Raw genomic sequence first — 20,712 nt, forward strand, 5'->3', positions numbered from 1 at the left:
ATCATACTTATAATTAAAAAAATTAATAACTTTAAATATATATAAAAAAAATAATAACATACAGTAAACAGCGATGCTTTCTGACTATTTTTACAACTAACACATAGAGATGGTGTTGATGACGTACAATCTAAAGCAATATTCTATTAATAGAAAGTTAATAAAAATAAATGATTCAAGTAAAAAGACTAATAAAGAACGCAAAGGGGGAAAAACAAAAAAAAATATTATAAATGATACTTTCGAATTATAAAACCATTTAGTTAGAAATGAAGAAGTCCTTGAATCAAGCTGAAAAAAATTGAGTATGCTCTCATAAAACATTAATTGAAATTCAATGCTCATTCAAAAAATAAATCAACCAAATCAATATGATGATAATCCATGCCCATGACCTCGAATTTAGAGGAGAGGACTGGATTTTTTTTACGAAACCAGGGATTTTTAATAAAAACCTTATATCTTTTTGAACCGATTTCCTTAAAGTTGGCAACCGGTTCTTTCACTTTAGACTATTAGGTAATATAATTTTTTGAATGCTCACTTTAGCTGTATGGCTAGGAGCTTGGTGCACGTTGTTCCGGAATTTACATAACAGCTGAAGTTCACACCCACCGAACCCTCCAGGATGACGTAATCAAGATAGTCGATGTTAACTACAGCTAAGGAACATCTGAAAAGAAATAACGAAAAATTATAAAGAACTTAAGTACAGTTTTGACCCTAACAGTTTGAAAAACAAGGATAGGATCGTAACGGCATTGCTCTGGAGATCCACATGTTTATCTAATATTCTATGACAAATTTGTCTTATAATGAGAGCAATCATTTTTTAATAGACAGGATATTCTGACTTATGATATAGATCTACTTTTTAATTTTTGTGTAGGAAAGGCCTTATAGAAAATTTTGATGTTGGGTAGATCGGGTCTGGATATTAAGATAATAAAGTATTGATGGATTAACCAATTTTCTATACAAACTACATATTTGACCCAAAAAGAAAAATTATAATTTTAAGTACAGTTTTTAAAACAATTTTAACATCTCCAGAATAATAAATGAGACGCCACAAATCCTCCTTAACACCACTTCTGCCGCATTCTGTTAGAATAATCCAAGGTGCGATATGAATGTAAGAAGAGACATAAATGATCAAAAAAAAAATTTAATACACCACCAGATTTAATCAAAGAGTATCGATGATTAAAAAATGGGCCTTTTTTGGGTAGTATATATAATTATGTCGATCTTTGTAGTTACCCAGTTACTTTGTTACATCTCAGAAATTATACCTATCCTAATAAATATTTCAAATGCTTAATGATCCATCTATATGAAGCATCTCCTTAGCTAACTGATAATCTGAATCAGAAATTAATATTAAGCGATAGTATGATAGCCCAAGAGGAGAAAAAAGGTATTTCATCAATTTTTTTTATTACTTTAATTAAAACTAAGTATAGGGACTAGTTAAAATTGATGAGTCTGCCAAGTATAGGTAGGGGAAATAAAAAATGGCGGCTGTTTCAAATATTTAAAAAAAAAAATTTCTCTGTATCATTTAAACTACCATGAGAACATTATAATGATGAGAAAACTATATCTCAAAAACTATTCGACCTACAGATGTCTATTAGCACTCAAATTAAAGCTAGTTTAAGTTACTATAAAGTAGTTTATGACGTTTATCTTTGTAGGAATAGTAGTTTTCTTGATATTTGCAAAAATAAATTGATTTAGAGTTGTTCGGAAAAAATTTCATATGCATAATTTATATTGATATACGAATATCATAAAAGGTACTTACTACCCCTATGAAGATACGTGTTATAAACTATTTAATAGTAAGTTAAATTACCTTTATTTTGAGTGCTGGCAGACATATCTATATCTTATGGTTTCATAGATATATTTTTTAAAAAATCAAAACTTTTATCCGAACAACAAAAAATCAAAATTTTCTAAATTTATTTTGTTAAATATCATAAAAACTACTATTCCTACGAAGATAAAGTTCATAAACTACTTTTTAGTAAATTAAACTAGCTTTAATTTGAGTGCTAATGTGTACGTCGAATGGTTTTTGAGATATAGATTTCTCAAAATAAATTCTCTATCTACTCATTTTTCAGTACGTATTTTATAAAAGGTTGCTTTAAAAAAGCTATATATTGGGAACCATGAAACGTAAATAGCTCATTTTTTCATCTATCAGGGCTCAAATTTTAGCAAATGTATTCTACTTTAAATAATGTCCTCTTAAGTTTTGTACTGTTATTGGTTGTTTTAAACATATAGAGCTCCAAATGAAATGTTTTTTTTTAACCTTCTAAAAGTAAGGCAGCCGCCATTTCTTATGGCTACCTATTAAACTTGGCAAATTCATCAATTTAGACTAGTAATTATAAATAATTTTCATTAAAATCAATTAATCTAAAATTGGGGTGAAATAACTGCCGTTTTCCCCTCCCCCCCCCCCGGCTCGTACTATGAGAATGTCGTATCAGTGGATGATGGTCTCCATCATGCTTCAAGTGTTATGTTTTTCCTCTTTATTGCCGCACGTATACATCGTTGCAATCATAAAACGACAGTTGATATCTATCATTGTAAATAATGTGAAGCTACATTATCTATATTTCTTGGTAGTACTGTTGAAGTACGTGACAAATACAACGTGGCTTCCTTTATGATTTGTTTTCCAATCATATATGAATACAAATTTTATTGGCTTCTTCTGACTTATATTTTCAATCTGTTTGTCTATTTGTCATTTGTTATAATATGAATATTTGATTACGAGTGAAATAGCATATATATTAATTACCTACTTATATCTAAAAGTTAACAATATTGAGGTTATATGGAACTAATGTGGGCTGACCCACATTGTTGCGGCCAACATATGATCGGTAATCGACTATGTGACAGATGATATAAAAAACAAACCAAATCCGCTCTTGGTTGTTTTTTATACTGCTGACAGATGTCTTCTTAGCGCCTCTACGTTTGCACACACATCGTCTACTTTATCTCCACACTCTCGTAGTTACCAGCATTCTGGCCATCTTCGCCAGCTAAATCATCTAAGCCACGGCGGGCGGACTTCTTCAATTCATCCTCCAAGAGGACAAGGCGGGCGGACGTACGTCCCTTTTGTCGATCTACTTCCAAGAGAATGTCCACTCAGAACAACCACAACCGAACCCCTATCAATCACCGGTGATATAAGACTTTTTTTTTCTATTTTGTATATTTTTTGTGTTCGATTAATTTTATTTTGTAATATTATTAAGCTTTATTTTTTTTTTCTAGTTTGTATATTTTTTGTTTCTTTTATTCTGTTTAATTATTTGAAAATAAAAAATAACAAAATTCGACCATTTCTTTTCTTTTCACGGTTGGGCTAGTAAAGGCTCCTTTCGAACCCCTACCCACCGTAACACACACGCAGTTTAGACCGAAAACACATTTAATTTTTTTTGTATGTATAATTTATTTATGATATTTACTACTGTATTAAAATGTATACAACCTGTAAATTTGCTATTTGTTATAAAATGGCATAATGCAAACATGTGGACAATTTACCCTTGACAGAACTCCAATAGCATTTCTAGAGGAGAAGATCTCGAGGCCTTCAGGCAGACGTCTAGGAGGATTATCAGGTAATGAAAGAGAAACCCGGTTAGAAAAAAGTGGGCTTCGGTGGTCAGGAAGTTTATCAGAGAAGGATTAGTATCTGGTTCTGGCTGATTCCGCAACATATGGGACATAGAGGTACTAATGGGTGACTTAGATGACTGACGAAGTAAGGTTTTTACGAAGGTTTTTGGACTGTAAGGATTGGATACGAGAGGAATCCGATGGTTTAGTCGACATCACTTCCTATGTCCAGATAGGCCTTATTGTAATCATGTATCAGTCTTTTAATAGTAATTCCCCGCTATTTTGAGTTTTAACGTGGTTTAATTAATATTAAGATAATTCTTTGCAATGCCAAAAGAAAACCTAATTGAATATGTGAAGCCACAAAATAATCATTTGATTTATATCAAAATTAGAAATTAGTTGTCAACTTATATCTGCTGCCTTAAATTAAAAAGGTTGTTTTCAAAAATGTTCTGGTAAACCACCACTTTAATATTGTACCAAATACATATGACCTTGGGGATTGGCATATTTAAAAAAAATTGATTGCAATTCTTACAGTTAATTATAATAATGAATTGGGTGGCGAGTAGAAAATACGAGGCATGCTATGGTAACCTTTTTTTTTTTTTTTTTCGATTAATCAGATTTTCGAAACAGCTCCCTCTATATAGGACAGCCGAATTTTTCAAGGACGACGAGGCGGCCCTGAGAGAGCACTGCCTGCCTGAGAAATTGCCTCCATTATCTGATAACTCCATGGATGAGATAGCTCTCGGCTCCCGTGGCTGGTGATTGATGTAGCACTGCCTAGTCTTCCGCTTTTGAACAGCTTATTTAGGTCAGGGCGTTGTCGTCTCCCTTCATCTATAATTAGAGGGAAGTATGAATGGTTTGGTGAATGGGGAGCTGTATACGCAACCTTACTATTTATTATACCGTACAATAATTATATAAACCCATAGACACGGGCTTTCAACCGTCTGTCAAGTTTCTAAGGTACATATCCCGCACTCATAAACACAGAATAACTGTTGCGGTATGGTGATCACACAACTTTCACTTAATAACCTCCTTTACGTCCCCAGCTTTGTGTAGGTCAGTGAGCTCGTGTTGAAGTTATCACTATTTTTGGGGAAAAAAATTTAAAGACAAGAGTAGATAAAAAAATCATTTTTATTTTTCTGTTGCTTTTAAAGTTCATATTTTAGAGTTTCTGGAGATAGGAATAACAAAAATAAATCATGTTCCTTCCAAGAATACAACAGTTCAACAATAGATTCTGTAGCCTATATCCGTTAATAATACATTGATAAGGCTCTCAAAAACATCGGACCGGAATTATTCGACTACCCATACGTCATTATAAACGGCATACAGTGCATATCAGCTTAAAAATGTTTTTGTGAAAAAAAAAATAGCTCCATCACTAAGGTCGTTTCTCCTCATTTTGGTTGAGAAAACATGAAAATTGCTTTAGTTCTTTCATTAATGCTAAATGATAGCGAAAAATTGGTGGAGAAAAGAAAAAATGATGACGACTTTCATTAAGCATTCGTCTAATATCAGTGTTGGGAAAAATTAATTGTAATTGTGATTACTATGGTTCATCTATCAATTGTACTTTCGGACCACAATTTTAGTAAATTTCAAAAATTCAGTTTTTATTACCACAGATTCAAATTATAATTGCAATTATTTTTTGCTTAAAACTGTCTATCAACTTTTTTTTTTTTTTATTATTTTATTTATTCAATGTGATTTACAACTGTACAAATAATAAATACAATAAGTAAATATGTTATATATTTCATATACATTTGAAAATCTTAAGAAGAAACCACCCATTGGTGGTACTTCAAACATTAATTTAAATTAGAAGGTCCCGAGGCCATCTTCTTTTCAGACGCCTCGGAGGATTATCAGGGATTTTTTAGGATGAAAGATTAAGAATTAATGGGTTAGTTATTATGGTTAAGGAGTTTAGAATGAAAAGACGCAAATCTGTGAATGAGTTTATTTTTAACGTAATAAGGAGCATCTAGGATTTTGGATTGGAAGGATTGGATGCGGGAGGAATTTGATGGTTTGGTGGAACCCCAGAGCTCAATTCCATATGTCCAAATTGGTCTGATTATTGTAGTGTATACTAATTTTTTGTAGTGAATGGGAAGTTTATAGCGTAAGTGTTGTAGCAATCGGAATCTACGAGCAGTTTCTTGTCGTTTCAGTCTTGTGTTTGGATTCCAAGTAAGTCTCTTGTCAAGATGGAGTCCTAAGTATCGAATCTGTTCAACAGGCGTTAGTAGAGTATTTAGAAAGGATACTGTAGGACAGGAGGGAAGGATGGCACCTGGACACAAAGTTAAGGTCTTTGTGAATGAGTTTATTTGTAACTTAATAAGGAGCATCAAGGATTTTACGTAGGAATTTGGATTGTAAGGATTGATAGTTTGGTGGAGCTCCAGAGCTCAATTCCATACTAATATCAACTTAATTCCCATACACATTTTTAGTGTTGTAACACAATTTGAAAGGGTTATGAGGGTGCGCAAAACCTTAAAAGCCCATAAAAAAACCGGGTGTGGAAGAAAAAGTTTATAGCTCGAAATGTCACAATTGAAATCCAATTTCCAAAAAAACTATTATAAAATATTTGAACAGGACGAAATTCACCTACTTCTTTAAGCAGTGCTTTCTTTAAATTTTGGACCCACTGGCCCCGCGATCTATGGGGCCCCCTAACTTCTGTGATTTAACTTAAAAGTTATAAAAAATGAACAAAGAAGTACGATAACACGTCAAGAAAGATTCAGCAGCTCATCACATTCGGTAAAATGTATTATAAAAATATAGACTTTGAAGTAGCAATTCATGATTTTTATTATAAAAAATTAAGAAATATATCTCTAATGTTTTTTATTTTTTTTTTTCGTTTTCATATTTCAAATATTAAACAAATTATGATTTTGACTATTGAAGTATGTTATTTAGCTATTTGATACCGTGCGCGGTATCATTGATATCGCATAAAATCTAAAATCTAATTTTAGCTCATTTGATCAATCGTGTTCTAGGTGTTATGAACAGGACTAATTCACCCCATGGGATAATTAATTCACTCTCCGATACATTACAAAAATTTATTTTTTAAATATTTTAAGTAAAAATGTTGCAAATAAATAAAATTTAAAAAAACGACAATAAAAGAGTAAAGATAGAAGCCAACATAAAAATTGTATGTATGTGTAAACATTTGTTTTCCTAAGCTAGTGAACTATTTCTAATAAAACTTCCAGAAATAAATAATAAAAAAAAAAAAAGTTCTTGAAATAATAGTAGTAGTTTGTGATTATTCGGATGAAACCTACCATAATATTATTTAGAAGGTCGATGTCGCTGAGCGTGTTATGGCCCCTCATTTGCATTCTAGTGTCTGTAGCTAGACGCTAGTTCGAATCCGACCTCGGAGGGCTGATTTTTATTTCATGGAGGACCCACAGAATACACGTAGGTCTTTCTACTCTGGCTAGAATAAATTCGTTTGACATTCTGTAGGATATCAATCCGTCTTTCTTTTCTGCCTTCAGTCGAGGAACATAAGGATAGAATTAAATTTTTGTTTTTTGTTATTTTAAATTGAATATAAACTGTAGAGCTCCATATACAAAGGTTACCAGAACGATAAGAAAAGAAAATTTTCCCAAACCAAAATAATTTCAGTTTCATTAAGATGAAGGATTAATTCATTGCCTGAGGTAAGAAAAAAGCTTTTTTTTTTTTTTTAATATTGAATTTGGAAACTTTTTAGAGAAATCCCTTACACGTACATATTTTTCTTTGGTTTTTTATGTCTGCTTATGTATTTTCGGAAAAAATAAATTTTTTGCATAAGTCGGGTCTTCCCCTGAACTCAGTGCTGAAATTTCTCTGGGCCATATTCAGCATGAAAAAAAAATTAATTCTTTTTGAAACATTATTCCATTTTTTAAACTCAATTTAAAAAAAAAGCAACTTTATTCTTAACACAAACATTCTACGTCTAGATCGAAATATTTAAAAAATGTTGGTTTAAGGAGGTCTAAAAGTTTCTTCTCCTTAATTATTGATCATTATTTAATAATAAAAAATGAATCCAAAAAAAAAAACATTGCATAAAGTTTATAATAAAAAACAAATTGTTTTTACAGTTTGCGCAGTTTCTTCGAAAAAATCGTCTTAAAATATCACGTTCTTGTGGAATTGGACTGAATTCGCTGAAAATGTTTGATGATGATGATGATGATATTCGCAGCGAAACATTTCAATTTGATTTTGTCAAGTATTTCTTTAATTTTTCTAAACTTTTGTAAATCTAAATATGTAAAATTTGGTTTCTTCTTCTATATATCGTCGGTCTAAAGTCAAAGTGGTAAATTAGCAAATTTTAATAACTTTTGTTTTGTTGAGTTTTCTATCCTTACTACAAAGGCCTAATAGAATTGAATATGTGACGTAACCAACTTAGAAATTAGAGATTAGCTACTGCCTTATATCTCCAAACATAATATTCTAAGAAATTTGTGTATACGCCACTTTTGATTAAGAAATACAATATTTTATGCTTGCATTGCGTTAATTTTTTGGATGATTTGGATCAGATTAAAGCGATGCTATGCATCCTCACCAACTTTCGTTTTACTACAACCTAGCATTTGATCAAATTTCTTAAATTTCACAATTAACCCGTTAATTTCTGTGTTTAACACAGAAATGAACTCTGACGAGTTTGCAAATTATAACTCCCTTGTTAATTGAACTAAGAGGACAACAGAAGCCTAGACTCTCTCTTCAGAAAACTCAACTCAACATCCCACCTATTGAAGCCATACATAAGTAAGAAATAAAAAATACATTAAATTATATATTTGTATATAAATACAATTGAAACTATTTCCATGCAAGATAATTAAAGACATGAGTGGGTGAAAGTATAATGTTAACAAACATAAATCAAATTAGGAAAAAAAATTCATGATTTTTCATTTCTATTTTAGACTGAAAAACGCAATTCTTCAACTTTTGAAGACTGATAAAATTTAAGGCTTAGAAAAAGTTAACAAGTTGCTACATTCCAAGCAAAAATGCCTAGTTTTTCTAAAATGTTGCACAACACCTTTATCATTTACTTCATGTCTTTAATTATAATTTAATTTAGTTTATTCTATCTCGTTGTGTGAAAAACTTTAAAAAGACTAACTACTAAATTTACCAAAATAATTTTTAAGCGTAAAAAGCTTCTTTCAGATTAATACTAACAATAAAGACATCGGTTAATCAATCCTTAACAAAGCCTCTTATGCTCAAAAAACTTAATATATAGATATATTTCTAACAAAAAAATTTTAACATTTTCTAAAATATATTTCAAGAGTATTAGAGTCATTTTAGAGGGGGTTCTTCATGTGTTGTCAGTTTTTTTTATTATGAAATTTTCTTGTATTATCTTGTTCCCTTTTCCGTTTTATTAGCATAAAAGGATTTTTTTCTTTAATTATATTATTTCAATTTCTTGAGACAAGGTATTATTTATTAAATAAATCAAAACTTGTATCCTTTTTTGTCTCAACACTTTTTATTTCAACAGACCAACGTTTCGGCCATTTTAGCCATCCTCAAGGACATCTAAATATTTAACAGCTTATATTACATATTCATTTTTAACACTTATAACAACATTATCACCAATAATATAACATACCTTCAATAACTTTTGCAGGCTATTCTACCCAGGTCATTCATTAATTATAAGTTAAAAACCTATTTAAAAGTCAAATTATTAGAGAGTTGTATTTATTATTAATAAGTTTACCTAATCTTAAGTTTAGTTACCTATTTTTTTTAAAAATTTAAAATCATAAATATCTAATTCTTCTTATATTAAAATTATCCTCACAAATATCACTACCATATACACAAACCACTTATAACCTCCCACTCACACAGGTCAGCCTTGTTTAAAAATTAATTTAAATTTCATTTTTGTCTCAATTTGGTATTTATTCTAATTCTCAAATTTCCATATTAAAATTAATTGTAAATAGCAACAAATTTCTTCATTTATTTTTATAAATTTATTTTGCTTAAAATCTCTGCATAATGTTGGTTTAAATTCCTAGTATCTGTTTTAAAATTAACTGTGTAATTGATGTTCTCTGATATATAAATTGACTTTTTTTTCGTTTCTTATATATCATTATTTTTTTTTGCCATTGTCCAGCATATCATTATATTTTGTTTACAATTATTCCTCTAATCATTGCACCAGTCCTACAGTATGTTTTTTTTTTAATATCTCATTAAACTGTTGAATAGATTCGCCACTTAGGACTCCATCTTTACAATACACCTACTTGGAGTCCCCCATGCTAGACTGAACAGACAAGCAACTACTTGTAGGTTCCGATTACTACTACTTAATAAACGCTGTAAGCTTCTCATTTTCTACAAAAAAGAACTCCTATCCACTATGATAATCAGACCTATTTGGACCTACGGAATTGAGATTTGGCCCTCCATTAAACCGTCAAATTCCTCCCGTATCCAATCCTTACAATCTAAAATCCTCCGTAAAATCCTTGATGCTCCTTATTCTTTCACAAATAAATTCATCCACAAAGACCTCAACATTCCACTCGTACCACCTTTTATTCCAAAGTCCTTACTCACCCAAATCCATCAGTTTTTAATCTCACATCCTTAACCATCCTTGGTAATCCTCCGAGGCGTCTGAAAAGAAGAAAGGGATCTCTTTGGGATAAAGTAATGATTAAAGTACCACCATTGGGTGGTTCCTTCCCATAATTATCATGCGTTACTTATTGTATTTTTTTTATATAGTTGTAAATTTAAATAAATAAATTTAAAAAAATAATCATTTTACCACATCCTAGTTTCTCCGATTTGGCAAATCATTCAATTTGCCATGCAAGAATATTGTTTGTCAAATTGCTTAAATTGATTTTCAAATAGTTAAATAAAAATTGCTTAAAAGAATAATCACAATATATTTTAAGACTAAATATATTTTTTTAATTTCATATTTTATAGAGGTAATAATTGGATATATATATATATAAATCTAAATTAAAATTGTTTGCTCCGATTAAATCAGTATATGGTTTCTCCTTTATCCAATCTGGCAGAAGAATGATATTTGAACATGGAATTGATCTGAGACAGAACACAGGATTCAAACTAAATTTAGAACTGACAGACAGCAACTGTTCGATCGACCACCAAAAGAAGCGCCATATCAAACCAATCATTAATTGTCTGTTCCATTTTTTATTTATTTTGTTATCTCACCGTTATTAGTTACTTTATTTTCCTCCATAGATTTTTTTTTTATAAATATTAATAATATTAAATATTTAATAAAAATAATTTTAAAATTCCTAAATTTAATTAAGATAATTATGTACTCTACCCAAAATATATTGACCAGAAAAATAAATAAAAACATTTTGTGATTACTATTTTTTTAAATATATAAATATAGTTATAAAAACGCTGCCACTGATTTATTGTTCTCAGTGATTTTTTATTTGAATTAATTATTTATTATATTTGGAAATAACAAATAATAAAATATCTGATGTTCGCTGACAAATTTTCTAACAGATTTGAGTGCTAAATCCGATATGTACAGAGATTGTTTGCTGTATATTGGTGCAATTGATATCTTTGCTGGCAATTTAATAATCTTAAATGCGGTAAATGAGCATCTAGAATATTTCGGGAAGTTTATAGTTTTCCAATTTACTTAAAAGTAAACGGAGTTTTATAGGATAAAAATAATTGAAATGGCTAATAAGTTCAACAAGCCGTATCTTTGTTAGAAAGAGTTAGATTTCAATTATTTATGTTTTTCTTTGTAGGAAATTAAAGCTTGTATTTAATTATCTTTCATAGTGATTTTATTTATGGATTCTACTTTTCTTTTGTTGTTTTGTGTATAAGTATTTTTGGAAACTGATTCCAAAACATTTTATATTTACTGTGCTGAGATACAAGTCAGAATGAAACTTAAAATGCTAACGTATGCGGACGGCATTATAGGCGTAGAAAGTTACCAAGATGACATGGAAAGACTGGACGATATAATAGATAATTGAGCGTGTAATTTCAAATATGAAGATGGTCAGGGTTGCGGTAAAAAAAAAATAATAGTTTTTAACTATTTATTATCCAGCGTTTCGCCCATCCAGCGTGTTAAAAGGACATTAAGAATATTTTGAAATATAAATATTATACCTTAATTTATCTTTTTGTATCTTATTATCTTACTATTTCAAAATGTTCTTAGTGCTTTTTGTATCATTTTAGCCCTGATGAAGCCCTACAAAGTGGGGCGAAACGTCGGATAAAAATAGTTGAAAACTATTTTCGTTCTCATTGACGGCAACACTTCACCATCTTCATATTTTAATAATGAATTGTTTATTAAATAGCGAATTAGCTAAAGAAACATATATTTGTTGTCATCTGCTGTACAAGTTGAACATATTCAGCTTGAGTTGAAATATTTGGCTTCTCAAACTCAAGAAAACTTTTAGTACTATTTTGGGGAAGAAATTCACAAAATCTTTTCGAACAATTCCCGTATATATATATATATATTAAAGAACTATGACTCGTACTTTAACTAACTCTGAATAAAGTCAAAACAAAAGAAAGTTTTTTTTCCCTAAAAAAGAATATTACAAATGTTAATTTATCTCGTCATTAGATCTTAACTATTTTATATATTTTTGTATCCTCCTATCTCGTCTTCAGTTATAAATTAAAATTCAATAGTGTTTAATTTATTTATTTTTATATTGGACGTTTCGGGCATACTGTGAGGGATACTCTTCAGCATCTAATCTGCCACAGTATTATAAGTGAGTCAAAATTTTTGCAATATGTAACAAGCTTTAAATATGTCACTACGACAATGAAGTTAACTAAATGACCAAATTTAAAAAATTAAAAATTTGTGAATCACCCGATAATAGTGAGGCAAATCAGATACCGAAGAGGGAGACAGAGCATCTCCGAAACAAGATAAAAATAAACGAATCAAGCACTATTTTGTTTTAATATTATTGAGTTCACGGCAAGATAGGAAGGAGGCTTCAAAACATTAGAAAAGTTATTTTACTTTATTGCTATTATTATAATTATCCATGATTGTGTAAATAATAAGCGATCAATGGAATATAATAAAATTTAAAATTTAAAAATTCTCAAGAGATAATAAATTAAATAAACAATGACAAATAGCTGGAATGATTATTATTAATTTTTCAACACATGAAAAAATAAATCTTCATTGAGAAAAATATCGAATTCATAAGCTAGGGTACATAAAACAAACTTATGCTAATTTATAAGTAATATCTGGATTCGAATTTTCCTTATTTCATTCTGGTTTTAAAATCATTGGTCCTAATATGCAACGCTTTGAAGTTGATTAAAAATATCTATTTTCGTTTTAGTTACTAATTATCTACCTGCTTTTTCACTTACTAAAGCACAAATGATTGGAGAAGCCTGTTAAAATATATAGCCAATTTATTTTCTATCGAATTCTGTTCCTTTTGAAGTTGCTCTCAATCCCCTTTCTTCGTTTCAATCCGATCATTGGTTTTTCCTTCCCTTTGCCTTCTAAATGTTTCACAGGAATTCCTCGCCTTTAGTCGTCTCTGTTCTATTTCTTCCTCTCCGTTTTCTTCTTTCTGTTATCCGATGTCGCCTGAGCAGGCCCTGAATTTTACCTTAACCATTCGTATTTATTATTAATCATTTAAATATGTATATAATAAGAGCTTTTATCGCTACGTTCTATTGTCTTTTGGCCGAAGTTATGATGAATGGCATCATTGAGATGCGGCGGTGGTAATGACAGGTGTAAACAGGATGAGGTGATGAAATAATTAACCCAGAAGAATTCACGTCATTCCATCGAGTGATGTCACCCGAAGCTCCGCAAAAAGATTCATTACAGACTCTTATTACTCTCTGCGTCCAATATTTTATTTTTATGAAGGCTATAAATTCCCGTTGATTCGTATATTAAAATATGGTTGGGAATTTACGTTTTAACTATTTAATTTACTTCTTCATTTCCTAGAATGACTGAATATATTTTATGATTATTACTTGAGCAATAAAAAAAATATATAAATAAAATAACTTTAAGACAACCTTAATATTTTACCAATTCCTTTGATTGTGTTTGAAAAATCAAGTTTAACGTTGGAGACGAGATTAAAATTGTAATGATATAAACATATTTTATAATTAATTATAATTATATAGGAGCTGATACATAAATAAAACACTTGTTACTTTACCCTAAATAAAAGCCCTAAAAGAAGAGTAGACGTACATTTAAGTGGAACAAATTATGTAATTTAATATATAAAAATTAATATTAGTTAGTTATTACTTAATAAGCTGCCATAGTGATCATCCGATTGTGATGAAGGCTTCATCCTAATGGTTTAGTTTTTTCTCAGAAAAGCGTAAATTCTTCTAGACTATTCCGATTTTTGCAGTAAAAAAACAAAATTATTCAAAAAGCTATAATATATATTATATATTTTTGTTTTATTCCTGATTTCTCAATAGAAAAACATTTATGAGAACATTCATGCAATTACATTAAAGGACTATCTGAAGATATAAAGAAATCATTTAAGGATTACGATGTGGATGAATACTCCCCAAGTCATAGACCCAATAATAAAATAAAAAACTATTATAGTATAATAAAGGACAAAATTGATACAAGAAATCAATCGGGATTAATATATAAAATTCCCTGTCTAAATTGTCCAGCTATATATATAGGTGAGACAAAGCAATTATTGGGTGACAGAATTTATCAACACAATAATGATTTGAAAAATAAAGAGAAGGATCCAAATAAAACAGCACTAGTCCAACATGCAACCAAAAACCAACATATTTTTGATTTTGAAAATACACTCATTTTACATAAAGAGAATAATACATACAAAAGGAAAATACTGGAATCCATTTACATATCTGAAAATATTGATTACACAGTAAACTTCAAAACAGATACGAGGAACTTAAATCAACATTATGCAGAGATATTAAGTAAGATTAACTTATAAATAATATGGGATAATTTATATATGGATAATTATGGTTAGCCTTGATAGGAATTTTGCTAATGTAATAAAGAGAAAAAGTGAAAAAAAATGTAATTATGATAAATAATTTTTTAAATGGTTGAACTGAGTAAAGGTAGGTTACAAGTAAGGTTGTAATAAAAGTGTATGATAGTGGTAAAATGAAAAATATTTTTGACTGTGAATTTTAATGGATATTTGACTTATTGGGTAATTAAACAAATGTGAGATATACTGATTAACAAAAAAATTAGTTTACCTAATGGTTTTAATGTTGTTCATAGATAAAAATGTTTTGACCTGGGCAGAATAGCCTGTATGAAGTGTTTGGAAAAATATTAAATAATATGTTTCATAGTGAATTAAGGTAAGGTAAATTATAAATAATAATGTTAAAATGGTTGTAGGATCACACATATAATGGAAACTTTTTGTAGCAGATTGTCCCTGAAGATGGCCGAATTGGCCGAAACGTTGGACGTGTAAAAACAATAAAAGTTTTGAGACTATAATTTGGATAATGTTTTGAATTATTTAGTAAAAAATTGCCAGTCTCAAGAAAGAATTGTATGATTATAAATTTATGAGCAAGTTTAAACGTTTTTGGTACGTAGCTAAGAAAGTATATAATTATTTTAGTATACCAATCGATTCTTTCGTTTTTCATATTTGGATAATGTTTTTTGTATGGCGATTAAATTCCCTGCAAAATAAGGTAGAAGAAATATTCATTGATTTCGGGTAATTATTAGCAAATATACAGCCTATGGAACTTTTGCCCATTTTACTTTAAAATATTTAGAATTTAGGTAGGTTATATTCCAATTTTATTTATTTTTTTATTATAAATTGAAAGCTGTACACCGTTGAAAGCTGAATGAACATTCATAATAAATAATTAATTAAAATAATAATTCAATATTGAATGAATGAACAACTTTTAAAACGTTTTATTTTATTCCTCCAGATCTAATTTGTTTAATTAGTTTAAGTTTGTGCCCTTTGGTCCATTTTATAGAGCCCTGAAACACTCCCAAGTTTGGTGTAGATTGGTCGAGTAGTGTTGATGTTATTTCTATTTTTATACCATACATTTTTATTATACAATGTTATTTACCGCTATAAACTATATAGATATAATAAGCAATTGATTCAGTCATTAATCCAATGTATAGATAACTAAATATATTAATTTACATCAAAATTTCAATTCTATGCAATTAATCTATCTACAATTGCAATGCATTGCCGGGTCAGCTAGTTATATGAGTCGCTCAGAAGCCAATGCAGTCAAGTCCATTTTTTATATTTTCTGATTTTTGTAAATTTTGATGAAATAAATATTATTCCTCTTAGCTATTAAAGGATTTTCTCGTTAATTCTTTTTTTCTAGGTCAGACAGCCCTTTTTTTATATAGCTTCTGAATATATTGTATAATAATTTCAGAAGCAATTATGAATAAGTCCATCTTTTATCAATATTTTTTTACATAAACTTTGAAATAAAAATTAAATTCTTCTTCTTCTTTCGATATTTTTTGGTAATACTGTAAAACAACAAATTCATAGTGCCTGTAACTGTTACATCTACAATTTATAATCGTTCGAGTTTTATGTACGTGCTTTATTTTAATTTAAAATATCTAAACTTTAGTTAAAACATAAAAATATTACATTGAAGTGTTTGTGAAAATTGTTTTGTTTTTAAAAACATTAAATAAGATTTCAAAAATTTATGATGTATTCACATTCATGTTCAGAGCAGAATCGAAATATAAAAACTGTTTTAAGTTTAATGAAATTGGTTCGGAGTGAAGATATAAAAGCTGAATCATTTTAGCTAAATTTTTATTAAGTGGACACTATTGTTGAGCAAATAATGACGCTGATTTTGCAGTAATAGAAGCTTAAGAAAAAAAATCATAGTAACTGGTATCATATAATACAAAACAATAAAACAAAGAACGCTTTCAGCGACAAGATTTCCTTTCCACAAACCCATTGGAAAATGCTATTACTAACAGTCAATTGGCTGGATAAAACTAGAGAGGTATTCTCTAAGCAACTCAACTCTAAGCAGTTGCTTTATTAAGTTCAAACATAATTTTGACGATGATACCTTTCAAGTAATTGATATAAAAAACAAAAACAAATAGGTAGGCCAAAAATTAAAAAAAATATAACTCGACCCAAAATTATATCCTAGTAGGAGAACAATTTCAAAAGAAACAAAAAAAATACATGATTTTTTTAAAGTATATACCTCCAATTAAACACGGGTTTTACATGACATTAAGATCAACGAAATGACTAGGAGGAGGAAGATGTTTGTTATGTTTAATAAACATAAAACTTATCATGCCAAATGTTATTGTTTTATTTTTACATAAATTTCTTATTTTTTCAGCTGCCAAAAGATATAAGGCCAAAAATTTGTATGACGCTGTTATTGATCCAATAAATACGTTTTTATTTACACATCCTGTATATATCTCGTTTTTTTGTAGAGCTTACACTTTGAAAAAAAGACTTTATGTACTTTTCTGATCAAATTAGTAAACCAAGAATTTAAAAAATTAATATATTACAAACATTGAGTTTCTCAATTTTTGTTTCCTGGACTTAACTGCATTGGTTTCTGAACGACTCATATATAAATAATTGACCGTACTTTATTTATCTAATTGGATATCACAAAATTAGTAGGAGGGAATTTTAAGGAAGTCCAATAATATTGCAGATTGGCGAAGTTTGTCGGGGGGTGCGGTCAGCAAAGAACAACATAAATAAACAAAACCATATTTATTTATTTTATGCCGACGTTTCGACCTGAATTTCAGGTCTTCATCAGGAGTTGTGGCGTAGATGGTAGGCCTGCAACTGAAAAAATTGCAACTGAAACTCAGGTCGAAACGCCGGCATAACATAAATAAATATGGTTTTGTTTATTTATGTTGTTCTTTGCTGACCGCACCCCCCGACAAACTTCTCCAATCATTAATCTACGGTCAACTATCTACGCCAACCAATGACGAATGATATGTAAGCAAGAGGGAAAAATGTTTTTGGAAGGTGGGATGCGATGGACTGTGGGGGCTGATTTACACATGTTAAAGATAACATATCTGGACACAATTGTTCTTAGGAACAACTATACAGTTTATAACAATAGCGTTTCTTAACTCGCAGCTGATGAAAAAAAAAAACTACTCGCACTACAAGACCTTCGTGTATGAGTGGAAGGAGGTTGTGGGCGGGCCCTGCTCACTTCTCCCTGGGTAGGAGAGAATAAACTACGCCAGCAAGACCTCAGGAGGAGAGCAAGATTTATTTTGTAGCAATAGCAGCAATGAGTTGTACCAACTGCTGCGAACATCCGTATTGCCTAATAGGCAGGGTAGGGTGATAAATAATAATAAATAACTCGCAGGTGCACGCACACAACCATTTTTCGAGGCTTGGTTTTTTCGACTCTGAGGACTCAAAAAGTGTATTTCCGGCGAAAACTCAAATTAAAAATTGTTTCCATCATCGCAAAGCTCCCCCTCATAATAAATTCGTTATATGGGTAAATAAAAGTAAAAAAGGTTATATTAATTTTTTTATAAAGTTTATAAATACCTTGACAGGTCTTTAAAATTATTGAGCACTGAGTCATAAATTTTATTTATCACTATTTTGTAAATCTACTCGTATCTAATAATTTTTTAGCATCAATTTTAAGTACCTCAAATATCCAAGCAATGTATATGAAGTAATAAATATAATCCCTACTTATAAATCTTTTATTTATATGCTCCTTTTATAATTTTAATAGAGTATGAAGAACTTGAGAAACGAGTTTCTTAAATGATTTTTAAACGAGTATAAAAAGCCGTTTTAGCTGTTGTAGATAGCCTGCCTTTGGAAGAGACACCCTTCTAAAGGAACTGCCCTTTTAGACCTTCCGCCCTTTGGTCCTGTGAAGGGCCACTGGTTGTGACCCCACACTAAAGGTTATAGTCAGGATTCCTAGGGCTCCATCCACTACTCATCTCAGGCTTGGTCCTTTATCGTCTGTTAACAATTAAAAAATATCAACTTAGAACTATCTCCCTAGTATTTTTTTTTAACAATAATCTGTTAGAATAAAATATTTAAGACACTTCTACTCCTATAAGCGTTAGTCATTGAAAGATTCGTTTACATAAGGGCTGTATCATGGTTCTTTATATTAGGAAATTCAAATTATGCCTGATGATGTTTTAGACATGAAAATGTAAATTTTAACGATGTACGTTTGCATTATAGTATTTTGAAATATGTCATTGTTGCTTAGAGACCGTTGTAGGCGAGCTAATTAAGGTATAATCCACTGTGGAAATGATAAGGTAACTGCTTATTAAGAAGCATAGATGTGGATTGCTGAGTGATGTAAAAAAAGGGACGAGGACTATAATTTGTGAGGACATATTTAGTACAGTTAAAAAGCAGAATAGAAATTAATTTCTGCTTAAATAGAAGGTAGAAAAAAAAGAGAAAATAATCCCTGAGTGGGGAGAGTGTTATCTAGAGGTGACCAACCTGTTCTAACCATGGTGAGGGGTCAAGCTTTCATTACGTGTAACCGCTACATAAATGAAAAAAGTCTACATCCCAGGCCGGATTTGAACCGGCGCGCCAAAGTTCCCAGGTGTCAAAGACCTGTCCGTGGCTAAGGAGGTTGAGGTGTATGTTTCAGATTACTGCAGCAGCGCCGGTTCGAATCCACCCTAGAGGTAGACTATTTTCATTTCGGTGGCTGTCCCAGGAAATAAAAAACTCCTCCCCCCCACCATGGTTAGAATATGTTGGTTACCTCTAGATAACACCCTCTCCCCATCGTATCTCAGAAATGATTAGGAAGGGGGTCATAAAAAAAAAAAAGTAGGAGGTAGGGTCGTTTGTACCTAAGGGAATTAAGCGACTTCAGCGGCGCTGGTTCGAATCCGGCCTGGGAGGTCGACTTTTATTTTTGTGGCAGTCTCACGAAAACAAAACTTGACTCTCCACGATGGTTAGAATAGGTTGGTTACCTCAAGATACCCCCAACACTTACGTCAGAAATGATTAGGAAGGTCAAAAAAAATAAATAAATAAAAGTAGAAGGTCTAATATATTTCATATAAAGATTAGTAAACGGAAAAGCTTACTATTGCCGTAACAACCATGGAAATACAAGAAAATAAATTTACTAATCAAATTTTTTTTGCATTTTTCATCAGTCTTCATAGCCTCTACGACTTTATATGTTAGATTATTTTTTTATTTTTCAAAGGTGTACTATAAATCTATATTTCTACTTTTGCTTTCGACCTGAGAAAATATTTTTCCTATAGTTAATTTTCAAATTCTTCCATAGCTGATATTTAATTTATGGGAGATAAACAACGAGGTACATTAGAGGAACAAATGCGTATAATACACTTAATCTGTTTCGACCATTTTCTGACTTACACTGCTTTATTTTTCCTCACTAGATATGATCTACCCGGAAATGTTATTCTGACATGGGGATTCAATAAAAAAATAACCGTTTAATTGGAGCAGTAGTTCTTGAAGAGCCTGATCCTTCGATCTGCCCAATTTGTAAGTAATTACCTAAGTTGTTAATTTTGATTGGTAAAGTTTTATATATTTGCCGCAATATAGTTGCTAATAGGCCCAGTAATAAATTACCTCCTACCCCACCAAAACCCATCAATCATCCCTACTCTAATTAGCCAATTTTCGTTATAAATGAAATGAGAATCTTAAATCAGAACTAATTTTTAAAAATGTCTTTAATTTGATGTGAATTGAGTTGAATTGTGGATATTTAAGATTAAAAAAAAAATCTAAATATAAAAATATT

The 20,712-nt window shown here is 30.3% G+C and overlaps 2 long non-coding RNA genes across 2 annotated transcripts in view; both read left to right on the forward strand.

Annotated features, from left to right (window-relative positions):
* The window catches only part of LOC106684278 (uncharacterized), a 174,403-nt gene that overhangs the window by 105,079 nt on the left and 48,612 nt on the right, over window positions 1–20,712 (forward strand). The gene's annotated exons all lie outside the window — the stretch shown is intronic.
* On the forward strand, window positions 14,344–15,386 carry LOC136795205 (uncharacterized). The gene is made up of 3 exons (XR_010842772.1): window positions 14,344–15,050; window positions 15,125–15,207; window positions 15,278–15,386. It is a non-coding gene; the product is annotated as an uncharacterized lncRNA (long non-coding RNA).

The sequence above is a fragment of the Halyomorpha halys genome, unplaced genomic scaffold (assembly GCF_000696795.3).
Source record: "Halyomorpha halys isolate HHAL.00 unplaced genomic scaffold, Hhal_1.1 Scaffold566.1, whole genome shotgun sequence".
Classification (NCBI taxonomy): Eukaryota; Metazoa; Arthropoda; class Insecta; order Hemiptera; family Pentatomidae; genus Halyomorpha; species Halyomorpha halys.